Below are 16,152 nucleotides of genomic sequence, written 5' to 3' on the forward strand. Positions count from 1 at the left end.
AAGCTTTGAAAAGATATTTGCAATTTATCAGAGCTTTTTAAATGATATATACAAACAAATAGTTTTGATGGACAAGCTAGAAATCAGTTCAAAATGGAAGAAATTATTATTTTAAAAATTTTATTTAACAAAATAATAATATTGGTTTCATTTGTATTTTCTAGACTTCAAAAGAATTATGATCACACTGCTTTGGGTCATGAAAACAGGTTCTATTCACATTGTGAATACATATTTTAGTAGACCTCTTCATTGAATGAGATTTAATATTCAATTCATTCCATGCTTTTAGATAAAGCAGTATAGTTTTATTTTTCCTGCTCCTTTCAATATCAAAATAGGCTGACAAAATAAATAAAACACTTTGTTGGATTTCATGAGAAAATTCAATATTCATTGTCGTTTTGAATGGCAAGACACTTATCTTACAACTTCATATGGTGAAGTGAAAATGGAAAACAAGTCTTGTTACCAAATATGGATTTGTCAGTTCTGAGAAAGATACCCTAAAAATATAAAGAAAAATAATAGTAATTATCTATGTTCAATATGAAAATTAATCTGTCCAAATTGCCTTTTTTTGTTTCCCCAGCCTCCTGTCCTTCTATCTGAACGGAGCAGGTACTTATAATTACATGCCGTGGTGCACAGGGTCCTCCTTCCTCCCTGATATGCAGCTTTAATGAATTTCATTATTCTTTTTTAATTTACATACTCTTGCAGAATAAAGATTCCCAAATCATTAACTAATTTGATATGTCTGAAATACCAATTCAATTGTCTGGCCCCCTGAGATTTTCAAATATCTTGTTCAAACACCTCTTAACTTAGTTTCTTAATTAGATACACTGTGATGGATGGGCTTTTATATCATAGTCTCTAAGGGACAGTGAATCAGCCTAATTTTTATGACAATTTAGGAGACTTAGATTAAAAGTCATTTAAAACAACCCAGTCACAGTTTGTAAAGAAATATTCAGGGTCCCAGGAATAAATGTTGAAATTCTACAGATCTAAAGTAGAAAAACAAATGTCAAGAATGTTAAACGTATCCTTACTGAGCAATACACAGTGAGGAATGATGTTGAAAATGCTTGCTATTTTAACCTAAGGAAAAATATTATTTTACAAAGATGTAAAGTTTTAAAGGAAAAGAATAAAGAAAATTGAGGTTGTAATAAGCAACCTTGTCAAAATTGGTGAGTTAAATTTTCTCCTAGTTTCATAAAGGGGTTAATAAGCATTTCATAGTTTTCCTTTTCATTCTTCCTATGTTGATATTTAACTTTATGTGAAATGAATATAAAATGATATTTGTATGTTACAAAACAAAATGAAAAACATTTTCATGTTTTACTAAAACTTGTCTATATTCAGGTAATGATATTGCATGTGTAAAAGTTTTGATACCATAATAATATATGTAAAGTATCAGAACTATATTTTATTCCTTGCATTTTAGAGAATATGATTTAAACTCTCAAAATGACATGTATTTTTAAAACTTTAACTTACTTCTTGGTTAATAAAGCTAGTTCTCCTCAGTCACTGAGAATGAATAAAGTGCACTTGAATATTATAGTACTGACAATTTTAGAAAAATATTGGAAATGTTAATTTTGTCATATTATGTCATTTCATAAGATCTTGGCAAAGAGAATATATTCAGTAATTATGCGCTATGTTAAAAAATTATGAAGTCCATTTTCATTCTCAGGATATCTATTGAGGTGTTAACTTTTCTAGGCTGGCAATAAATTGTGCTAGTGTATAGTAATGCATTTATATTTAAAAAAACAAATAACTAAAATACAAAATTAATTAAACATTAATATTCTCATACATTTTTATTTAAAGGAATATAACAAATGATAACTATTTTACAGTATTTTTCTGTATAACTCCAGTATGAAATAGTTTGTGTTAAATAATGCCTAAAGCAAAAGTGACAGCCTTTTCAATATAGTCTATGGACTTATGCACGAACATAAAGCTACTGGGGTCTGGAATTTCCAGAAATAGTCTGCTAGTATCTATTGGATGAAATACAGTGATAGTGTGGCAAGAACTTCATATTGTAACAGGGCTTGGTGTTTAGTCTTCTCCCATTGTTGATTTTAAATAATAATTTCAATTTGGGGTGCATCCGTTTCTTTATAGTTTCTCTAAGGAGACTGAGCAAGGCCTTTTTCACCTGAAAACTTCAATGAAATTTTAAATTGTGCTTTGTGGTTTAAATGTTATTTTTAATAATTGCATATGTATGGAATTGCATATATACACAGCACATATTTTATACATATTTTTATTAATATAAACACATAGAACATATGAACTATCTAATGTAATTTATTCTTAACTTTAAGTATGCATGTGTATGCAGAAATTTGCACATATATACACATAAAATGTACAACATAATTCATAACTAATATAACCATTCATAGTAAATAAACATTCTTAAAGTATAAAAGAGAAGAGACTCAAATAAATAAAATAAGAAATGAGAATGATGATCTAAGACTTATAATACAAAGATACAAAAGAGCATGGGCAATCATAAATAATTATATACCAATAAACTGGATAAAAAGAAGAAATGAATAGATTCTTGGACACAAACAAATTACCAAGATTGGACTCTGAAGAAATATAAAACCTATATAGAGCAATAGAAAATAAGAAGAATGAATTAGAAATAAAGAGTGTTTTTATCAAGTCCTGAGCACAATGTCTTCAACACTAAATTCTACCAAACATTTAAAGAAGAAACATTTAAAGAATATCACTTTCTCCCAAACTATTTTTAAAAATTGAAGAGAAGGAATTTTTTTCTAACTAATTCTATGCAGCCAGCATTACCCTGATACCAAAGCAAGGTAAGAACACAACTTAAAAAACAAACAACAGACCAATATGTTTGATAATCACAAATGCAAAAATGTTCAATAAAATACTGATAAATCACATTGAACACCTTATTTAAAACATCCTCCATTGTGGTCAAGTGGAATTCACCCCAGGGATGCAAGAATTATTGAACATACACAAATCAATAAACGTAGTAGAACACATTAACCAAATGAAGAATAAAAATCATATGAATATTTAATGGATGCATAAAAGCATTTGACAAAACTTGACATTTTTTTATAATGAAAACCTCTCAGAGACGCTGAGTCAAAACCACTCAGTTAAACTTCTCTTATATTCCAGTAGAAATCATGAAATAGTAAATTCTTAGTTTTAAGATGCTAAGATTTGAGGTAGTCATTGCACAGAAACAGATGATACATATGCAGATATTCTATTCATTTTTCATTTAAAAGACTTTAAAAATCAAGATATAAAGTATATGGTTACACACACATGTACAACTTGATGAATTTTATGTATAGATAAATCACTGAAATTGTTCTAGAACATTTCTAGAACCTCTTCATTATCTGTGCCCACTCAGGTTACCACTGTTGTAATCTCTAGCACTATGATTATTTATCTGTCCTTGAATTTGACATAATTGGAATCATACATTATGATTTTTTTTTTAGAAAAAACACCCTCAGAAAATTAGGTATAGAAAGAATGTACCTCAACATAAATAAGGTCATATATGACCAACCCACAGTCAACATCATATTCAAGTGAAAAAGTTGAAAACTTTTGCTCTAAGAACTAAAATAACATAAGGATGATCACTCTCATCACCTGTATTCATCATAGTACTGGAAGTCTCAGCCCAAGCTGAGATTAATTAAACAAAAGAAATAAATAAAAGAAATCCAGATTGGAATCAAAGAAGTTAAGTTGTTCCCATTTACTGATGATATGAACTCACATATATAGGAAACTCTGAATAGTCCACTGTAACTTTTCAGAACAAATAAACTCAGTAAAATTGCAGAGTGCAAACAAAATCGTTGTTATGATTCAGAGATGAGTTGTTCCCATAAAGTTTCTGCTAATGCAGGAATGTCAGAGGTAAAGTGTTTGGATTGCTAGAATTGTAACCTAGTTTGAATGACTAGGTGGAAACTGTATGCAGGTGGGATGTGTACTGAGGAGGTCAGTTACTGGGGGTGGGCTCCAGAAAGTGCATCTTCTCTGTGGACCCTGTTTCCTGACCATGCCATGAATCCATTTCTAAAATATAAACTCCAAAAATAATTTTTATGTGATTGTTCAGTGCTTCATTCTCCATGTCTGGAAATAAGTCTCATATACACTTTTTTTTTTTTTTTTTTTTAATTTGAGCATTAAGGCTTGCTGAGAGCCACAGCTGAGTCGGAATGACCCCTGGCATTTTGCCAATAGTATTGGTTGACAGGTGAGGCATTACTATCCACCTCCGCTGCTACTTTGGAGTTCTCCTGGGGATTCCCCGGGATTCCCTGAGAGTTCCCATTGGTTGGGGAAGTGCAGGAGGAGGGATTTCCGGAGGATATTTCCGGCTGCTGGTTCCTGGACAAGCTGTGTGGAGTTTGGGAGGAGTGCCCGGGAGCGTGTGTGGAGTGTGCTGGTGGAGTTCAGAAATAAAGTTTGTTCCTGCTTCAGTGGCTCCTGATTTGTGCCCAGCCAGACTGCGGCAAAGGCTGTGTTCATTACTCACCGTCATCCACTTTTTCTATCTAGTTTTCTCCCTTGTTCTGAGTTCTGAGAAGCTGACCTTTCTGGCTGCCTCACAGACACACCTCTATTGCAGGTACTTGGCCCTGTTCAGCCAGTGGAGAGCACAAATAGGAAACAGGACAGGGGAAGGGAGAGAGAGTTGGGGTAATTATTCCTTCATGTCCTTTCTTACTGTGGGGATTCTATTCTGGGAAGCCTCTACTGTTTCTCTTTCTAAATTCACAGTTCCTTTTCTTGGACTTTAGTTCTTGGATTCTAGAATTCTATTCCCCTCTTTATCCCTACAACCCTGGTGAGGATGTTATCTCCCATAGTTTTTCAATATTTCTTTTGGACTCATTTAAATTACTCCCTTCTAAGCTAAGAATTTCTTTCTTGTGCTCTTTTTAAACTCATTTTATTTTCTGTTAAATCCTTCTGAGATTGTCATCTGTCCCCTGTCTGGATCTTGTCTGATAGAAATGCATTAGAATATTGAAAGTGAACATGAATAGCATGAGAAAGTAAATGTAGCATTGAATTTGAGGGCAGTTGTAAGTCAGATTCCCCTATGTCAGATATTAATGACTTACCAGGCAAATTTAGAAAAGTGCTTAATACTCTGGGACATCCCTTTCTCCATTTATCAAGTGAAGTTATTGACTAAACACTTTTAAGACCTTTTCAATTGTCTAGTGCACATCAAAGTCAATGAAAAATAACTATAAAGAGCAAAAGCACATGAATACTGGCTGTCTTAATTTTACTAAATAACAGAGACCCATTAATGTGTTGGGAGATACTATCTTTCTTTCCTTGCCCCATTCTTGTGTTAGCATCATATTTCATTGTTCTTGCAATGTCTTTATTGTAGAACAAATGCTCTTTCCCACAAGTTGACTTCAGGGTTGCTTATGTCGCATGTTTGGGCCAGTGAAATACTCTTGAACATGATAAGAAGTTGGTCCATCCTATTGTGTACCTGTGGTCTGTGATGAGAATAGCATGTCTCAAGTCCAAACAGAAATTTGAAATTGGAACAGCCAATCTTTACTCTGAAGTGAATCCTGTTCATCTAACTTGTAGTTCTGTATGTAAGAAAATTATATTCTTATAATTTTTGCAACTGCTATTTTAAGATCATTATTCAGCAAAAAAAACTATCAATACATTATTTCATCTCTGCTATTAACCAAAAAAATTAATAGAAGATTAAAATGAGCTTTAAGAGAAAATTGCATTTCAGTAAATCAGGGAAAATGACCATAAAAGGAAATAAGAAAAAAAAAAAGAAAGAATTTTGCTTCTGACAGGAGAGATTAGCTGAAGACTTCCCAGAAAACACTTGCAAAGAAGCTAAGGTGCATGAATCAAAGTACAAAGATGAAGGAGCTATGTAGAGCAAGAGCTCCATAAATATGCATATGGATTTACTAAACACTTCAGCCAAATACTAATCTATACACTCCACAGGAAAAATTCCACAAGTCTGATGAAACAACAACTGTATAGCAGAGAATGACGTTTAAGACACTATGAACCAAACATGCTTTCAGCTGGGCAGGGATTGCTGCTGTTTCTATAGACCAGCCTCAAGAGTTTTCAGTCAGAATTTGGAGCCATAAATACTGTTTCTAAAATGGCCACATCTTTGAAGCAGGGTTAAATCTTCCCTAAAATAAGTTACAATAGATTCATACTAAGATTTTTTTAAAAGGTGCCAAAACATTTATTCAATATTCAGGTGACACATATGCTGCTAACTTTATCACTCATTAAAACAACACAACAAAACCCCCAAAGTATAATATTCTCCATGTCTGATTTTTAATTTAAAAACAGTGAAGAAGGGCTGGGGCTGTAGCTCAGTGGTAGAGTGCTCGCCTAGCATGTGTGAGGCACTGGGTTCAATCCTCAGCACCACATGCAAATAAATAGATAAAATAAAGGCATTGTGTCCATCTACAACTAAAAAAAAAAAAAAAAAAAAAAAAAAAAAAAAAAAAACCAACTGTGAAGAATCAGCATATAGAGGCAAAAACCCAAAAGCAACATACTCAATAGAACTAGATCTAACATTGAAGAAAATGATAGAATTTGCAGTTAAAAACCTTAAGATATGGTCAGGCATTTAAAGGAAATTCTATGAATAATAAGAAAAAAAAGTAAAATATAAATGGATTAAGGTAACAGGAGGTATAAAATAAAACTATAAGTTCTGAATTAAAAATTCACGGGATGGTGTTTATCATAGATTAGGTAATGGAGAAGAAATAACATTGTTATGGTTTGGATATGAGGTGTCTCCCAAAAGCTCACGTGTGAGACACTGCAAGAAGGTTTTCAGGAGAAATGATTGGGTTATGAAAGCCTTTACCCAATCAGTGAATTAATCTCCTGAGTGAATTAACTGAGTGATAACTGAAGGCAGGTAGGGTATGGCTGGAAGAGGTGGGTCCCTAGGGGTATAGATTTTGTATCTGGCCAGTAGAGTCTCTCTCTGCTTTCTGATCACCGTAGGAATTACTTCCCTCTGACACACACCTCCTCTGTGATGTTCAGCCTAATTTGATCCCTGAGGAACGGAGTCTGCTGTCTATGTATTGAGACATCTGAAATTGTGAGCCCTCAAATAAATTTTCTCTCCCCTAAAATTGTTCTGATCAGAACCTTCAGTCACAGCAGTGAAATAGCTTACTAAAATGGGGATTGAACTTGAAAGCAAAGGTAAAAGAACTCTCCAGGATGAAGCACGGAGAAGGAAAATAAGGGGTGGGGGGCAGGTGATGATTAGCAGAGACAGTGTTATTTAGAACAATATCACTTTGTCTAACAAACCTGGAAGTAGTATCACATGGATGAGAGAAGGAGACAGAAAAAGTAAACAGAAGAGAAATCACAGAAAACTCCAATTTTAATGGAAAATTATGAAATTATAAATAGAAAACCTAAGGAACGGCAAGGAAAATAAATACAAAGAAAACCAAACATCACAATGAAATAGAAAAAGAAAAAGAAAAACAGTATTTGAGAGAATATTTTTAAAATAGCCAGAAGGAAAACACTCCTACAAAGAGATATAAAGATAAGACTCCACAGACGCACTTGGAACTTTATTAAAGTCAAAAAGTAAAGGGAACATTTACAAAGTGCTAGGAAAAGCAAACAAACAAACAGTACCCCAAGGGTTTTCCCCCCAGCCTCTGTTAGATGTTCTTTAGCCTCAAGAATTTCAGCCTATTGATGTTGCACATTAGGACTCAGACAAAGACTGAAGGTGACAGAGTTCTCTACCCAGGAAAAATATCTTTCAAAATGAAGGTGAAATAGAGAGTCTTTCAGACAAAAAGATAATATAAAATGCCAAGGGAATTTATTGGCAGGACTGTACTATGAGAAATGTTAAAGGAGATACTTCAGGCAGTAAGAATATAATACCAAAGGCAACACAGAACTTGTACCAGTGTTTCTCAAAATATTTGCTCTCAGGACAAATTTGTATAGGTAAAAGTGATTGAGAACACCAAAGTACTTTTATTCATACAGACAATAAAAACAAAGAAAATATTAAGGACCATTTAATTAATTGAAAGCAACAAAAATTTACCACTTTACTATAATTTACTAAGAACAAATATTTTAACTAACATTAATATATATATATATATATATATATATATATAAAATGGTGAAGAGGAGAGTAGTATTACGTTGCATCATGAAAATACTTATGTGTGACTTATGTAAGATAGCTGGATTGTCAACATTTTCTGTGTTTAGCACATTTAATTATTTGCTCAAAAACATGAAGAAAATTTGGTCTAATGCAGACAGTGATTACATGGAAGACTTAATACTTTAAAAACCTTTTCAAATTGAGCATATATATTATTTTTGCTATAATGTCCAAACTTGAATAGTAGTAGCGTCTTAAAAGGTTAATCTCAAAAAGGAATCTGAAACTCTATCAATATACAATTTGCATTTTGTTATATAAAAATTCATTCTCTTCTCATGTAGATTCTTTTATAGACAAATGGTTTTGTAAGATCTTGCATTGGTCAGTTAAGAAAATATCAATTAACAGAATTATGAAGGTCTTTCAAATAGATGAGGAATCATATTTACAAACATTTTTGAGTTCATACATTTATAAATATAAAATATAAATCCAATCATGGTCCAATATGATTGGAAGAGGAGAAATGAAAATATACTTTTGTAAGGTCCTATAATTGAATTGTACTTGTATAATATTTTTTGAAGGTAAACTGTGAGCAAAGTGTTGAAAATTTCACCTATACAGTTTTATTTATTTTTCCTGTCAGTACAGTTAATTTCTGCTTAATTTGAAAATAGATCTATTAAGTGCATAAAAATTAAGATTGTTATATCCTCCTATAAATTTTCCTGTCATTATAAAAGTTTGTTTTCATTCATAATAATTTCTCTTATCCTAAATTCAATCCTGTCTGCTCATATCTTTTGCATAGTGTTTGCATGATGTACAATTTTCTATCTTTTTAGATTTAACATAAGTATTCATTGATACAGTGATTTTCCTATAGGAAACTTAGAGTTTAGTCTTTCTCTCCACACACTATAGCAACTTTCTACTTACTCCCTAAGTTTACAGGTAACACAGTTATCACCATGGTTGATTTTGCAGATACTGCCTGTTCTTTTTTGTTTGTTTGTATTGTTTTGCTTTGCTCTTAGCTACAGTTTTGCTTTTTCCCCATCTATTGGATTGATCTAATACATATTAGTGTGACATTTTGTCACTGGTTAGTAATAGTATCTTTTAAAAATTTCTTTTTATTATGACTCCAGAGTTTACAATATGCATGTTTTTAAAGAAATACAATTTGGGTAATTTCAAATAAACATAATAATGTAAGTTAAAGACTAATAACACCATCAAAGTCTGATGTAATGATGATAAAAATTTCATGCAATAATTTTAAAAGTATTATTTATATAAACCATCTCTCTTTGCACTGCATTCATTTTGAGAAAGTTTTATAATTTCTTGTATTATTTACTACCTTAGGAAATTATATTCATTGCACTTAAATAATTTTTAATATGTAATTTAAATAACTTTATTTCCTATTTTAAAGGAGAAATATCTTTCGTTTGAATCATAGGGTCGAGGCTAGGGGTCTCTCGCAAAAGTCAATTTTGCAAGAAATAAGCATGCAAATACTGTTGTTCTTTTTTAAAAATTTTAACTGACATACATAAACTGTACATATTGATGGTGTACTTTGTGATAATTTAATACATTCATACATTGCTTAATGTTCAAGTCAGGGTGATCATAGGCTACAGGAGTATTAGAAACTAAAGACACAAAGAAGCAGATAAATGTATGCTTTTATGCTCAGGCTTCATGAAGAGTGTGCAGTTGTGAGAAAAGATTGAAGGAGGAAAGGGCACTGCCTAATGGTGATCAGCATGAAGATCTTAGCAAGTCTTTTATGTCCAGGATCTTCTCTGTGTTCCTGCATCTTCAGAGATAAGAATGTTCCTTCCCTTTGGGTCTAGGAAGTGTACCATTAGAATGAGATTGGTATGACCTGTTTCAGGTAGAAGGATGGAAGAAAGACAGGGTTCTTTCTAGGTTTGTGACCTGATTTGGGAGAGAAGGGCTGGGAATGTTGAGGGTGACCTTCCTGCTTTTGCTCTTTTCAATGCCAAAGAATCTTTTTCAAGGTAGTGTGTCCTGAATTAGATCACCAGCAAATTACTTTTTCTTCCATGGAGTGTCTTTCCACAGGTCTATTCCAAACAAATTTCATTTTATTCTTAGACTACACTAATTTATTTGGTAAATTGCCGACAACTTGAGCTGATAATAATGTAATGGTTGTAGCAAACATGGAAACCTCTTTTTCATCTGAACTCAACTTACAGATGAAACTTGTGCAAATCTAGACCAAAGCTGTGTTCAGACTGGCATGTTTGAAAGATATAAAAGGTAGTGATTAGAAACTGAAAGAATAAGAATAACCTGATCTGAATTAGACTGGAACAGAGAATGACATTAAGAGCACAGAATTAGAAGGCAGAATGAATGCTAAACAAAGACTTTTCAGCATTGCTGAGGAATCCACTGAAATATTCTCTCTGTGGGACATTTGTAGCAATAGCTAGCCTTGTACTAATGGAATAAGAAAGCATAAAAGTCATAAAAAAGAACAAAAGGTGCAACCTACCAGAAGATACATGCTCAGTATGTAAAACACAAAGAAAAATCTTCCCTTAACTCCATGCTTCAAAAAGTAGCATATCAATTTGTGAATAGGAGGGAAAAAAGCAAATAATTCAGAGAGTACTTCCTTTAAACAGATAAAGCAAAGCCACAAGAAAAGGAACTTCTTTTGCTACTGTTTCCATATGGAGTACTATGAAAAGAAAGTAGAAAATAGAGAGCTTTTTATAATTTATATACTAATAAGAGGTGTAACTCCTGGCTATTGAGGTCTTCACATTTTAAAAAGAAGCTCATTTTTTTTTCATAAGAAAGTGAGACATCAAACATGAAATATTAGTTAGATATATCTCTTTCTTAAAATGTGGGTAGAACAAAATAAAAGGTGGCTAAAATAATAAGATTTAGTTTACTGTTTATATCAACACTATTTTTTTGAAATGGACAGTAGTGATTTTACTCATTTATGTCAAACAAAATATGTCATTTGTCTAGACAAATAAAAAGTAGAGGGTTATAGGTGACAGGTTGTGGTTGAAATAGTACAGACATGCATTAGAGAATCACTGCTTTTTGTTTTTTTTTCTTTCAGGTTTAATATTGTCATATGAAATTAGGGCATCAGAAATGTGTCATATAGTTAAAAAGTTTCTTTCTGTCTTTTATCTGGGTTTTGTCTCAAAGTTTAAGGATCCTAAAAATGACTCATTTTTAAAAATAGGAATATCTATTCCCATTGTGACTGCACTCTGTTCTTTCTTTGAGGATATAAGGGGTTGCAGTCCATTGTAATTTATTACATTTCACTTTGATTAAATACACTTTGCTTTGGCTCAAAAGCAATCCAAGAATTATAAATATGAATAATTTCTCATTATCCACCACAGTATTAATACAACTCCCACCCTTAACAGGCTCATCTGTTTCCTTTTAAGAGATACCATTTTGTTAGTTGATAAGCAACCCTTGGTCTGTTCTCAAACAATTCTTACTATAGAATTTCCTAGATTGAAGAGAGGGCAATTTAAAAGTGTTATCTGGCCAGGTATGGTGGTATATACCTGTAATCCTAGTGACTTGGATGCTGAGGCAGGAGAATTGTAAGTTCAAAGCCAGTCTTATTAGTTTAGCAAGACCCTGTCTCAAAAGGAAAAATAAAAGGGGCTGGGTATATTGCTTAGTGGTTAAGTGTTAAGTGTCCCTGGTTTAATCCCTGTTACTACCCCCCCAAAATAAAATAAAATAAATAATATTGAGAATAAAATTTTTAAAGTATCTGAAAATTATGAATTATCTAATGAGAATTAAAATGAACAACACTCTATATACAAATTAGCATAATGATACATAAATTTATATGTAAGAAATAAATGTTAATCAAAACACCACTAGAAAAGTTGGCAACACTTTATAATACTGATAATTTCTAATTTAAACTTTGTCAAAGAAAATTGAGAATCTAGTCAAGTTGACATTTTATATATTTGGTAACCATAGGTTTCAAGACAGAAGTATCCCATTTATATATTCAAAGAAATATATAAATACATATATTTCAGCAAAGTTGTTATTAACTTTAAGTAATTTAATTATTCTATGAAGTTCCATGTAAATGTCTTTCAATAATGATTTTCAGTAACTTGTTAGAAAATTATAAAATGAGACAAAAAAATCTCAATGAAATAAGAGAGTATTGGCCAGGTGCTATGGCATTCACCTGTATTCCCTGCTACTTGGGAGATTGAGGCAGGAGAATCACAACTTTGAGGTCAATCCAAGCAACTTAAGGAAACTTTGATTCAAGTGGGGGGAAAAAAAGTAAAAAACCAGCCATAGTAGGTTGGGACTGAGGCTTGCAAATATAACTCAGCGTACACCTAGGTTCAATTCCCAGTACTGAAAACAAAAAAAAAAAGTTATGTCCTGCTTGTAAATAATTTTGCCAAAGATGCTCAAATCTAGAATAAGAACCCAAACCTAAAGAATAATGTTTCTATTCAATCCATCATTTATTGTATTTATTCTTAGAAAAACAAGGCTAAACTTTTACTTATTAATTTAATCATCTATTTGTTCTTTTAACAGATATTTTTTATGAATACTAGGCTATATCCTGCTTATATACTGCTTATAACAGATAAATTCACTGTTTATTTTCACTGGTCTCTGTTGCAATATCCCAGTCAATATAATTGGTACCTACATGCAAATTAAAAGACAAAAGTCACCTTTTCTTGAAAAATTGAAAATGATTCTCCATCTCCGTGCACTAATGAGAATAAATGGTCTCTTCTAAGGATAGGTTGCCTGCTGACACAGGACACATATTTGGCAAGGAAGGCAAGGATTATATTACCATCTTTGTTCTTGTCTCCTCAGATATCCACTGTTATTTAGAAGACACCTTTCCAGAAAACTTGAAACTTGGAAAACATTGCCAAAAATATAGACATGATTGAATCGATTTACTTTCATATTTTGTATATAGGCTTATTTATGTATGCTGAAGTGGCCACACTCATTGGCAGGGCAATTGGAAATGTGTTTGAAAGTCTTCTGCATCACCTAAGGCTTATTCTCCACTATTCTCAAATAGGGAGCTTCCTGTTTAATGAGAGGTAAGCAATACCTTTTCCTACATTGTGGCTACAACAAAGTAGAGAATTCTTCTAAGTCATTTAGAGTCCAAGAGGTGGGTGAGGGCAGATGATCATGCCTTCTAATGACATTGGTGGAGTGATAATATTAGCCTTAGTCAGGTAAGAAAATTTTCCTTGTCACTTTGAAACTATTTGTTTGGGAAGCATACTTTGGCAAAACTGACTGTACATTCCATTTTCTTCCCCTCTCAGTTGTCATACTGAATGGGATCTGAATTTGATAATTAGGTGAATTTTATTCGGTATTAAGTGAGTAGGAAGGAGTAGAAAATGATCTTCTTTAAACAGTGTTTAGGTGTTTATGACTACTCTTGCACATTCTTCAGGCATGTTTGCTAAAGGTTTATTTCAAAAGTACTTCTATGTGACTTTGATTGTAGGTCAGTAGTACTATACAGTAATTAAAGCTACATAATTAGTAAAAGATCAAAGAATGTTTACTAAAGAGGTAAATCAGCAGCTTTTGTTGCAACACTAAGAGACTCTCATTTCAGTAATCAATTATGTCTCACATACATATTTGTAATCAGTATTTCTTTACCCTGAATTCTTTAATGAACCTATAAGAATATTGCTACCTTGTGTTTTAATCAATGGGAAGGTGTACATGGTAAATAAACTTCACTATCATGCTTGTACTTTTGATAACTTTTTAAGAGAAAGTTTTTCAGTTTGTAGTTGGTTTTAGTTACCTTTTGAGTAACTTAGACCAAAACACCTGACAAGAACAACTTAGAGAAGGAAAAGCTGATTTGGGCTTTTAAAGGTCTTGGTCCACAGATAGCTGACCCCATTGCTCCAGACACAAGATGAGACAGCACATCTCAGGTGAGCAGCTCATCTCATGACAAGGTCAGGAAGCAGAGTGTATCCCCCCACCCCCACTAGTGACCCACCTCCTCCAGACACGTCCCTGGTCTGGTAACTGCCTATGGTTACCATGCAGCTAGTTCATTCAAACTGGGATGGACTGGTTAGATTACAGCTTTCATAATTCCATCATGTCACCTCCTAGCAGTCCTGTATCAGCCAAACCTTTGGGGGAACACCTCATATCCAAACTAAAACGCATTGGTTCTAAATTTAACTTCCCAGGCATTTTGGTACTCTTCTGTTATTTCCAAATAGTCTGCAAAAGGAGGTATCTTGAGGCACTGACCTTGTACTTTCTCATTAGTTTAGTTATTAGAATATATAAATTTAGTCATATGAATTTATAATAAAAAGTAGCATTCAAGGGGCATTTCCAGGGGATCTAAATCTGAATGGTACTCTTTAAAGTTGTCTTTGTCTAACATTGTAATATTTAGATAATAAAATTCTACTGAAAATGAAATTCGATGGAATGATAAGGACTTTAATGCAACACTAATAAGGATTGAACATTTTAGAGAGATACTGAGTAGTTACAGATCATCACAGAATAAAAAGTGAATTCAAGTCAAAGAAATAAAGGTGTTTATTCATTTTATCCATGAATTCAAGTTACTACATGGGGGCCTGGGGATGTGGCTCAAGCCGTAGCGCGCTTGCCTGGCATGCGTGCGGCCCGGGTTCGATCCTCAGCACCACATACCAACAAAGATGTTGTGTCCGCCGAGAACTAAAAAATAAATATTAAAAATTCTCTCTCTCTCTCTCTCTCTCTCTCTCTCTCTCTCTCTCTCTCCCCTCTCTCACTCTCTCTAAAAAAAAAAAGTTACTACATGGGAAGGAAACTATAAACATAGCTGATAAAACCTCTAAGCTTAAATATTTTGGTTTTTAAATTTAAGTGAATGAAAATGTTACTAATGACACACAGTAATAAAATTATTATTTATTTTAATAATATTTTTATTGAGACATTCAGAAAAGTTACTAGTTTATTTTCTGGTACAGTAGATTTTAAAATGTATTTCAGGAGAGACTAATTTAAAAAACAGCAATGCTTCAGGTATCAAAATAAAAGAAAATCAACCCTAATTTACTCTTGTATGTTCTAGTTAAAGATAAATTTTAAAACAAAACTTAGTATTTATTAGGCATTTCTATGTTTAAGTAGTTTTTACTGATTGGATCATATGATACATTTCATAACATCATTATAAATTTCATGTCTGAAATGAACATTTCTAAGGCAAAAGAGGGTAAATACTTTACAAGATTATACAGTAAGCACAGGATCTGTCAAAAACCCTCACAATTGAGCTTCAAAAAATACATAGTCCAACGACTATGTTATTCTGTTGCAACCACTGTACAATATTATTTCTCAGTATATTACAACAGTGATTTTTTTGTACACTAGCAAATATTGATGAAAAACACCTTTGACATGGGCTTCCTGTTTTCATTTTCATCAAATATTAAACACTGAATAGCACCATGAGGCAAACTGTCAAGCTCTTCAAACTTGCTTTCCATTATTTCCCAGTAGAATCAAATGTATGTAAAGAATCCCTGACTAGATTATTTCTATATATTGTCAAGGCATTTTTTTCCCATATAATATGACTGTGGACCAAATAAAATAAGTGAATTTCTATATTTTTATGTCTTTTGGGAAGTGAATATTTTTAATTCTTTTAAGCAGTTTATTTTATCTAGGTGATAAGATTCCTAATGATAATATGGTTTTATGGATTTTCAGAGGCCCAGGTCTCTGTTGTTCAAAGAAAGCTAAAA

The sequence above is a fragment of the Ictidomys tridecemlineatus genome, chromosome 10 (assembly GCF_052094955.1).
Source record: "Ictidomys tridecemlineatus isolate mIctTri1 chromosome 10, mIctTri1.hap1, whole genome shotgun sequence".
NCBI lineage: Eukaryota > Metazoa > Chordata > Mammalia > Rodentia > Sciuridae > Ictidomys > Ictidomys tridecemlineatus.